Genomic DNA, 11,449 nt, shown 5'->3' on the forward strand with positions numbered 1-11,449 from the left:
ACTTTGAGACTGATGAATCCTAGGAACTTCCTTACCCAGGAAAATAGACAAAGCTCCCCAAAGTTTACAATATTGCAGTGGTTCAGGGGCTTCTGGTTAAGATCTCATACTGTAGAATTATAGGGCATTGGCTTTTCCTGCAAAGCCATAAGAAATATTTCAAGGGCATCAAAATAATTTGACTCTTTTAAAGAATTGTTTCACTTTTTAAAAGGTAGAGGAGGTAGGTGTGGGCCCAGGCAGGAATCTGACATTAAAATATTCTTTAAAAAAAATGTCCTTTAATCTTCACCTGAGGATATGTTTATTGATTTTAGAGAGAGAGAAAGAAACATCAACTGGTTGCCCCAACCAGGGATCAAACCCACAAACTAGGTATGTGTCCTGACTGGGGAGCGAACCCACAACCTCTTGCTGTACAGTATGGTGCTCCAACCAACTAAGCCACTGTGCCAGTGCTAAAATATCTTTTTAAAGGTTGTGTTTTGGGGAAATGAGTGATTAAAAATGAAAAAAAAAAACAGGATAGTTTTGGAAGATAACATTCTCTGATTTTGCCACTTTTAAAAGTCAACAGAAAAGAGGTGAAACACAAATTGAGTGTTTCTAGAATGTTTCTGACCTTCATGGTGCAGATGCGGTCTGCACATTGCAGCACACTTACTACATTCAGCACATTTCATTGTCAGGTCTCACTCAGGCTTGAAGATTTTGAGCTTCCCGGTGTTAGATTTCATTAAATGTTTAATTCGCTTCAGATTCCAAGGAATTAGATATTTGAGTACTGATACAGAATGTTGAAAATAAGATGTAATAACATGGCAACCACCAATGTGTACAGGATTAACGTGATTTCTACTAAAATGTAACTACCATGAAAAAATTCATTAGCTTGTTGCGTTTTTTACCACAATTAGATGTTCAGTTACAGCTTATTTAATCACCATTTGTGGAAATTTTGAAACAGAAACCATTCATTTTCTTAGTTGATTAGTTCTTAACTAAGTCAACAGTGTACATACTCATAGGAAAATATCTTGTTTGTAGTTATATGCTCCATTCTGGTTGGTTTCACTATTGAAATGATTTATTTCGCTTAATTTGTATCAATGTGATGAGTGGAGAGACCATGTACATATTAAAAGCATGTTGCATTATATGTATATTGATCTTTTTTAATTTGTAAGTGTAAAACCAATACAACTGCAGAAATATTTTTTCCAAACAGTGTCTAACAAAATTCCCTACAGTAATTCACCCATTCTTTGAAGTTTATGTGATTCAGACTTTTAAAGAAATTACATAAGTGTATATTTTGTATTATGTACTATTTCCTAGTTCAAAGAAAATATATTCAGTTCTAACCTTAAGAATGTACTTCTTTAAATTATATTTTATTATGCTATTATAGTTGTCCTGATTTTCCCCTTTTGCCGGCACCCCCTCTCCCTCAGGCAATACCCTCCACCATTGTTCGTGTCCATGGGTCATGCTTAGACGTTCTTTGGCTACTCATTTCTTATACTCTGTTAAATCCCCATTGGCTATTCTGTAACTACTTATTTGTACTTCTTAATCCTCTCACCTCTTCACCCATTCCCCCCATTCCCCTTCCATCTGGCAACCATCAAAATGCTCTGGATATCCATGATTCTCTCTCTCTTCTTATTGACTTAGTTAGTTTTTTAGATTCAGTTGTTGATAATTATTTTTGCCATTTTATTGTTCATAGTGCTGATCTTATTTTTCTTAAATAAGTCCCTTTAGCATTTCATATAATAATGGTTTGGTGATGATGAACTCATTTAGTTTTTTCTTGTCTGGGAAGCTCTTTGTCTGCCCTTCAATTCTAAATGATAGCTTTGCTGGGTAGGGCCATCTTGGCTGTAGGTCCCTGCTTTTCATGACTTTGAATATTTCTTGCCAATCCCTTCTAGCCTGCAAAGTTCCTTTTGAGAAATCAGATGACAGTCTTATGGGAACTGCCCAGTAGGTAGGTAACTACTTTTCCCTTGCTGCTTTTAAGATTCTCTCTTTAACTTTTGGCATTTTAATGATGATGTGTCTTGGAGTGGGCCTCTTTTTATCCATTTTTTGTGGGACTCTCTGTGCTTCCTGGACTTGCATGTCTATTTCCTTCACCAAATTAGGGAAGTTTTCTCTCATTTTTTTCCAGTGGATTTCCAATTTCTTGCTCTTTCTCTTATCCTTTTGGTACCCCTATGAGGCAAATGTTGGATTGCTTGAGGTTGTCCCAGAGGCTGCTTATATCATCCTCATTTTTTTGGATTCCTTTTTCTTCTTCTTCTTCTGATTGGTTGTTTTTTGCTTCCTTATGTTTCAAATCATTGATTTGATCCTTGGCTTCATCCACTCTACTGTTGATTCCCTGTAACTTGTTCTTCATTTTAATTGGTGTAGTCCTTGTTTCTGACTGGGTCTTTTTTATGCTGCTGAGATCCTCACTAAGTTCCTTGAGCATCCTTATACCAGTGTTTTGAATGTTGCATCTGATAGATTGCTTATCTCCCTTTTGTTTAGTTCTTTTTCTGGAGTTTTGATCTTTTCTTTCATTTGGGCTATGTTTCTTGGTCTCCTCATTGTGGTAGCCTCCCTGTGTTTGTATGTTTTAAGTAGAGCTGCTTTGACTCTGTGTCTTGGTAGCATGGCCTAATGTAGTAGGTGTCCTATAGGGTCCAGTGGCACAACCTCCCCTGTCACCCAAGCTGCGTACTTGAGGTACACCCTTCATGTGGGCTCAGTACACCCTCCTCTTGTAGTTTATTTAGCCTTGGTTGCTGTTGGCAGATCAGTGGGAGGGAGTTACCCAGGCCAGTCAGCTGCAATGATTGGCTGTGACCACTTATCACCAACCTCCGCCCTCCATGGAGGATCAGCTATATAGGGGAAGTATGGTGATGCTCTGACATGGTCTGTAGCTGTCCTCTAGGTATGCTGGTCCTGGGGTTTCCTGGGTGGTGCTGGTCACGGTCAGCCCCCCCACCTATGTTTTGCCTGTGGCCACCCTGACTAAACTGAGCTATAAAGCAATCTGAGATGGCTGCTGCTAGTACCAAGCCTGGGGCTCACTGAGTCCAGCTGTTGCTTGTTTGAGAGGATTTAGGATGTTTTGCATCATGAGCCAAGATTAGCCATTCATATGGAAAAGTAGCTGGGGTGGGCTGGTAAATTGGGTGGGGCAGAGTCCCAAAAATCTCCAAGGCCGGTCATACAGTGTTAGCCAGGTTAATGGAGCCTCTGACGTGACACCAGCTCACAAGCCAGTAAGTTTGGGCCAATGGTTATTTTCAGGGAAACTCTGCAGAAATAAAGAAGCCAAAGGTAGTTTCTTTTTGGCAAGAACATTTCCATTGTCGTCTTGTAGATTATATATATATATATATTTCTGACCCCCTTGAAGAGTTGCGATTGGGATTTGGGAGTGGTCTGGAAAAGAATTTACACACATTGTATCCCTGGTTTGATGCCTGCTTCTTAATAGATATACATGTGTGTGGTTAGGATACTTGCTCTATTAATTGTACTAAGTGGTTGTCCTACCAGTGTCTGAAAGTGTGACTTACTTTCTTGTCTGAAAGTATGACTTATTTCATAGGCTTGCACAATTAAATTAGGGGGGGGTTTAGAGTATATTGAATTGGTGATGTAAGTGAACCTCTGTGACTGTAAGAGCTCTTTTGTTCCTTGTAAAATGTGCAGTGAAACACAGTAATGAGGCCTCCTAACCAAAGATACAGCAAGCCTTAGAACTAAGTAAGGTTGAGGCAAATAAGGATTTACCTGACTCTGTATAGCTAGTACCTGTTCACTTGCCAAGTATATCCTTTTTTTTTTGTAGTTTTTCATTTGTAAGTTGAAGCTATGTTTTTGTGGGGGGTTTTTAGTAAAACTTGTTTATTTCCCTTACTTTTCTCTCCTTAATTGATCACTTACTGAGAAACTAATATTGAGGTACTCAACTTTCTCTTTTTTCCTTGTTACTGCTTAATAGCTCAGATTGATATTCTTATCAGGTCATAGAAATTTTGATTCCAGTTGAAAATCAGTTTGTAGATTAACTACCCCAGAGAAACTTGTCTTGCATGCCTTCCATAGGACTTGGTTTACTTGCCGCAAAACTTGTGCTCAGCTGCTGCCTCTTGTCTACATGAGATTTATATTTATTTGTTCCAATACCTTAAATAAGGTGATTCACAGTATCTAAAAAACTTTGCATTAGATCACTTGTTTCATGTTAATAGCTGCATTGTTACTTAAATAGTGGATTTGTTAAACAGACTAAATGTGTGCCATCTGTTCTCTGCTATAGTTTAGGTCCAGGCTTGGGTCTTCTAGACTAAAGCACTTTCTCTGGCCTTCTTGATGACTGCACAAAAGCTTTGCTGTGTGTTAATTTAAAATAGTGAAATTTCCAATAGTTGGCAATTTTTGATCTACCAAAATGGCAGTTTTATCTGGTTCAATTTACTAGTTTCTGAAATTAGTTCTTGAATGATAAGATTGCAAGTCAGTACTTCTTGTTATTTATATTTAATCTAATCATGTCTCCTTAGAACTGGATGGCAGGTTTAAAGGAAAGCCATATATAGTTGAACAATACCAAATTGTATAATTTGTTTTAAATAAACTTACAGTCACTCCAATTTTTCACAGATGCTCAACTTACTGCTTAGACATTGGTATGAGAAATGTTATGTTAACAGTGGGTGACCTGGAAAGGAAATAATATTGAATTTAGTGTTCAGGTAGGATTATAATAAAACATAATGATAAGATGTGAAAATGCTTTTAATGTTTTATTTTGAATTACATAATCGGGTGAGATGAGTGGAGAGTTCCTGTCAGACGTTTTGTCAAAGGCGCTGGAATGCATGGCTCCGGCGCGGCCTCTGTGACGGGGAGACGTCACCACGCTGTCTGCACTGTCCTTTCAGTGCAGTCTGTCACAGGGGATGAGAACGCTAACTCTGCTCTGGGTGACAGGCTCTGGCTTAGGCTGTAGCTCTGCTGTGCCCTTCCTAAAGATCTTTTTTTGTATTATATTTTGCTATTTGTTTTGGTAACCGTTGACTAAAATTGTCTAGTATTTTAAAATCAGAGTGTTTGCTAGGAGAGTATGACTGTTTTAGGTCAAAGGAGTTGTATGTGTACCTCCTATTAGCTTACTGAAACCATTCCAGGGTGGTTTTTCTTCTAAATTCAAACAGTCTTGAATGTGTATTTGATTATATTTAATGAGGAAAACAAAAGATTTACTATATATCATTATAAAATCAGAATTATTATTATTTTAATCAGTGGTATTTTAATTGCTTACTAACAAAACTGAAAGGTTTTTTAAAAACTAAAAGTCTCCAGAAATTTTCTAGCAAAACTACTAAAGTTTCCTAGTGATTGGATGTAATAGAAGCACATGAGAAGTAGCTTTTGAAACTTGTCATTTTAGGCAAATAAAAGCCATATGTAACTGATTTAAATTCAACCTTTTAACTGTCTGCCTTTCTTGGTATATTTTGACATTCTTTGCTGCAGTGATCCTTAATGAAATATAGAGAGGGGGGTCTTACCATTTGATAAGGGCAATGAAACTGCTTTTGTACCTAGATCACAGAGAAGCTTGCTCAGTGTCCTCCTTTCTTAATATTTACTTTTATGTCTGAAGTCAGAATGCTTGCCTTGTTACTTTCCTTTGGTTTTATTTTGAATACATTAAGTTCCTAGACGACATTCTGCTTTAGGACTTTTGTAAATTTTCTTTTTTAGACAAGTCTGAGGGTATTGAATTCTGCATCCTTGGATATCATAAGGATTGGCGGTGTGCTCTGTCCTGATTTCTTTACAACTGTATGTTTAATGACATTATGGCTATAAGTGTATTACATGTGCATGTTTAAGTATCCTTGTCAACTCCATAGGGCCTGTCACTAGGTGTTACAGGTTCAACTTGACCTTCAGAGAGTTTCACTTGCTTCATGACCAGATGGATTTGACAGCTAACAGGGACCACAGTATCGGTAAACCCTTCACGTCAGGAGGAGCAGGGTTCTGAAAAGGAAACTTCCTGGAGGGAAAGTCTCCATAATTTGAGATAAGGAAGAAAACAGGAGCAATTTTTGAAGATCACAGTTGGTCCTCTAATACTGCTTAAATTGTCTTGATTTGTTCAGGCATAAAAAAAAACTGAATATGTGAAAATAATTGTATCTTACCTAAAATATAAGGAAGTTGACTTTTTGGGGGGTGGCAAGGAAGGAAGAGGAAAAGAGGCAAAAAGAGGAGGCTTTAAAGTTTTTTTAAAAGGTATCTTTTTTTAAGTAAAGAATATTCTATTTCTCTGAAATTCAAATGGAATTAATCAATTTAGGCCCCATAACTCATGGTTAGGTTTTATTGCAGTCAATAAAGCATCACTGGTTGGTAGATTAGTCAAATCTCCTTTTGTTCTTCCTCCATTATGTCCCACACAGAGTATTAGCGGAAGGAGGAGATAAGCTACCTTCAGTTTGTTAACTATTGCTTGTGTGTTTGATTAGGAAAGCAGTTAAAGTGAGCGTTAAGATAAGGATTTCAGATTTCCCTTTCATTATCAGTTTTATTCCCAGGTTCTCAACCTGCCACCTACCAGCAAGATATTGTAGAATGATCTAGGAAGCTTAAGAAATCCTTCAGCAGTAAAGATTACACTGGAGGATCACACTAAAAGCCTGGTTCTCTACCTGCTCCACAACCCCAGTGAATTCCTGCATCCTCACATCCTCTGTTCAAATCCTTGTGATGGCTCCTATCTCACGCTGTGAAAGCCAACATCCTTACAGTGCCTGTGAAGCCCCCTATAGAATCTGGTCCCTACAGCCTCTCAGACTCACCTCGGTCTGCTTTAGCCACACTGGTCCTCCTGGCTATCCTCAGAACTTTGTTTCACTCAAACCCTAGGGTTTTACAGGCACTTGGTTTAGTTGTTCATTCTGCCTGGATTGTGTCATTGGCCAAGGTCAAATCTAACTTCAAGGGGACACGAAAGGAGCACAAAAGATTACTTGTGAACTATGGTGGCCCACTCTGCATTTGATGGCTGAATAAGCCTGTGGGTTTGACTGGGCCTACAGAAAATGAGATTGGTGTTATATACGCTTCAGGAGACAGTCTTCCTTGAACAAGTGCCAGGCTGGGGGCCTATGGGTTGTCTCTTTATTGTAAGCACTCATAATTGTTAGGAAGAGGTCAGTGTTCTTGTGTCTTTGGGAATGAAGTGGATCACCTTGCATTGAGGGTGAGGTTAAACTTGCAAAGGCAGAGAGCAAAGTAGGAAGAGTTTTCCAAGCAGAAGAAACAGGCAAGCTAGATAGGGAAGGGAGCTGAAACCAGTGAGGATGTTGGTCCTAGCAGGAACTTCCCATACTCTGCTCTGTTAAGGGGACTGAGAAAGAGCTACGTGCCTAAGAAAGCCTGCTTTATATGTCCTGTCCTTGAAAAGTTATATGATACTGCTTATCTCAAATAACCTTTAAAGTGCAGTGGCATTTCAGTTAACACATGACGTTGTTTTCTGCCCATACACATCCAGTGCAGTGCTGCCCCAAACCTAACAGTCTTTAAATAATTTTGGTTGATTGTCCAGTCAGAAAAATTTGTCAAGCCCCGACCCAAATGGGGTGTTCTGGGGCCTCAGGAAGAGATGTGGACTGTATAGAGCCTTGACAGTGGCCTGGCAGTCCTATAGGTCCGTGCAAAAGACATTCTTCATGACCTTAGCTGAGCCCCACTGGGCTGGCCTAGCCTGGCCAGCAGCTGGCAAGCACCAGCCAGGAGCTGTGGTCTGATTTGAACTGTTTGAGGCAAGTGCATGCGAGCAGAGAGGTGGGGACCACATGAAATGCCACTTGAGGTTTCCTGTTTGCTCCAGCTCTGCTGCTGCTGCTGCTGCTGCCGCTGCCGCCGCCTCCACCACCACCAAAGAGAGCTAAAAGCAGTCAGGTATTTGATAGTTCATCATGTTCCAAGTTTTAACAATGGATAGCATGTTTCATAATTTTAAAAAACAGTCTTCAGTTTACCAGCAACTTGTTCCTAATGTGACTGTCTTAAAGATGTATCATTATGTGCACATTTCTGAGCTGTTTCTGAAGCTATTACCGAAGTCCATTCTGTGAATAAGATCATTTAGATATAAACATGACAAGACCCTTTGTTTAATCAGAAAGCTTCCCTCCACCCACGGTGCTCTGCTTGCTTCCATTCTAAAGTAGGAACCTATACCAGGTGTGGCTGGGACATGAGGTAAAACAATGTATTTTCTTCTTAGTCCATGTGATTCTTTGGAGTAGAAATTATCTGAATATAAATAGTGAGCAAAAAACAAAAGCAAAACCCAGCAGCATGGGCTTTTCTCACCCACTGAACACTACATCTTCCTGCTTTTTCAGCTGTCCTGCCATCCTGTCCCACATTGTAGGGGAGAATTACTAACCAATATTACGTAAATAACCCGGGCTGTCACTAACCCTGAAATATGCTGAAGGCCTCTGTTTCAGAGGCCTCTCCACTGCCGTCCACACCTGCAGTGGGCGTTTCTGCCTTTGCGACTCAGGAGGCAGTTCATGTGGAAACTTGTTTGCTGTCTCTGTGCTCCCGCGCACCAGCAGACACATGGGCCTCAATCTCATCTTCTCTAGATAATGATAGCTTATCTCTGAGGTGCTCCTGGGGCACTAATGTGAACTTTGTTTGCCACAGAGTCTATATTTTAAGTTAGACTACCTTAAGCCTCCAAATTTTATGTCAGGCTTTCTGATCATTTTCTTGTGATGCAGGGAAAGGACAAATCAAATACAAATTCTAAACATGGATTATTGTAGAGACTGAGGAATATTAATAATTAAAATGCATTAGGTTTATCTCCCAGTGTAATTTAAAGTAACCTGTAAAAGGAAATTCTCAGACTGATAAAACAGTGTTTTTTCAACCATCTTTGATCAATATTAACCGCCTGAATTAACTTCTTAGGGAAGGTCTCACATGCTTTGTTAACTTTTGACATAATTTTTACTGTAAAGTACACATAATGAAATTTGTCATTTTAACCATTTTAAACATAAAAGCCAGTGGCAGTAAGTACATTCACAGTGTTGTTTAACCATCGCCACTATTTCCAGAGCATTTTCATCATCCCAGATGGAAACTTGGTGCCTATTAGGCCATAGCCCCCCAGTCTCGTCTCCCCTTAGCCCTTGGCGGCTGCCATCTATCTCTAGGACTTTGCCTGTTCTAAATATTTTATATAAGTGAAATCACACACTACTTGCCCCTTTGTGTCTGGCTTATTTAACAATACAATGTTTTCAAGTCTAATTCATGTTATAGCATGTGTAGGAATTTCATTCCTTTTTATAGCTGAGTATTATTCCCATGATGTATATATCAGGTTTTTTCCATCCATTGATAGACACTCGGGATTTTTTTCCCACCTTTTGACTATTGTGAATAATGCTGCTACGAACATGGGTGTGTACAAGTTTAAGTCCCTGTTTTCAATTCTTTTTGGTATATACCTAAAAGTGGAATAGCTGGGTCGTATTTTAATTCTGTGTTCAATTTATTAAGGAAGTGCCAGACTGTTTCTGCAGTGGCTGCACCATTTTAAATTTCTACCAATGGTACATGAGGGTTCCAATTTCTCCACATCCTCACCACTACTTACTTTCTATTTCTTTGTTTGTTTGCTTGTTTGTTTGAATAATAGCTGTCCTAATAGGTGTGCAGTGGTATCTCTCTATGGATTAGATTTGCATTTCCTTGATGACTAATGATGTTAAGCATCTTTTCATGTGCTTATTGGCTATTTATGCATCTTTGGAGAAATGTCTATGTTCTTTGTCCATTTTTAAATTGGGTTGTTTATTTTTTTTTGGCATATTGTGTTGTAGGAGTTCTTTATGTATTCTGAATAATAATACCTTATCAGATAGGTGATGTGCAAATATGTACTCCCATTGTATGGGTTGTCTTTTTACTCTGTTGATTTTACATTGTTTAGTGTCTTTTAATGCACAGAACTTAATTTTGAGGAAGTCCAATTTTTTGCTTTTATTGTCTGTGCTTTTGGTGTCATACCTAAGAAATCATTGCCTAATCCAAGGTCATGAAGGTTTTCACCCATGTTTTATCCTAAGGGGTACATAGCTCTTAAATTTAGGTCTTTTATCCATTTGTTATTTTTATTTTTTAATACATAAAATATACTTTTATTTACTTTGCTGGGTCAGAGGGTCATAAAAAATTTTTGCTTAAGTACATATCAGCAAACAGAAAGGTGCTTTACAAGTCCAGTTACCTTGGACTTTACTTAAACTAAGAGGAAAAGGTCATAATATTTTCATGTTAAACATACTTGGTTTTTTAAATAACAATTGTGACAAATAACAGAAAGAATAAGGAATTCTCCACTTATCCTTGCAAAACACCAACATTTCGTCTCAAAACACTTTTCAAAATACTGTTGTAGCCAATACACAGGGGCATGACTTAACTGGGCATAGGAATGACGTTTAGAAAACAAAGAGAAAAAATTCACAGTGGAACTACTCGATCTTCAAAATCACTGAGCAAGAAAAACAACAGCGACCTGCCACTGGTTTTACACAGTTTCTATGCAGTACCTGGACTTAAATCCAATAGCAAAAATTAAAACTCTCCACTTCTATTTTTGGTAAACAACTGCATGGTAAGCTTAGATGACTTACAGTTTTTTATATTATTATATTTTATTTATTATGCTATCAAGTTTTCCCAATTTTTCCCACTTTACCCCCTCCACCCAATAGCCCCACTCCCTCAGGCAATCCCCACGCCATTGTTCATGTCCATGGGTCACATTTAGAAGTTCTTAACATGACTACATTTTCTATGCCATACTTTACATCTCCATGGCTATTCTGTAACTACCTATTTGTACTTCTTAATCCCCTCACCTCTTCACCCATTCCCCCAGATCTACCTCCCATCTGGCAACCATCAAAATGCTCTGGATATCCATGATTCTTTCTCTGTTCTTATTGACTTAGTTGTTATTTTAGATTCAGTTGTTGATAAGTATTTATTGCCCTTCTACTATTCATAGTTTTTATTATCATCTTTTTCTTAAATCAGTCCCTTTAACATTTCATATAATAATGGTTTGGTGATGATGAACTCCTAGTTTTTTCTTGTCTGGGAAGCTCTTTGCCCTTCAATTCTAAATGATAGCTTTGCTGGGTAGGGCCATCTTGGCTGTAGGTCCCTGCTTTTCATGACTTTGAATATTTCTTGCCAATCCCTTCTAGCCTGCAAAGTTCCTTTTGAGAAATCAGATGACAGTCTTATGGGAACTGCCCAGTAGGTAGGTAACTACTTTTCTCTTGCTGCTTTTAAGATTCTCTCTTTATCTTTAACC

The sequence above is a fragment of the Phyllostomus hastatus genome, unplaced genomic scaffold, assembly GCF_019186645.2.
Source record: "Phyllostomus hastatus isolate PE091 unplaced genomic scaffold, TTU_PhHast_1.1 phas_scaffold_501, whole genome shotgun sequence".
Lineage (NCBI taxonomy): Eukaryota > Metazoa > Chordata > Mammalia > Chiroptera > Phyllostomidae > Phyllostomus > Phyllostomus hastatus.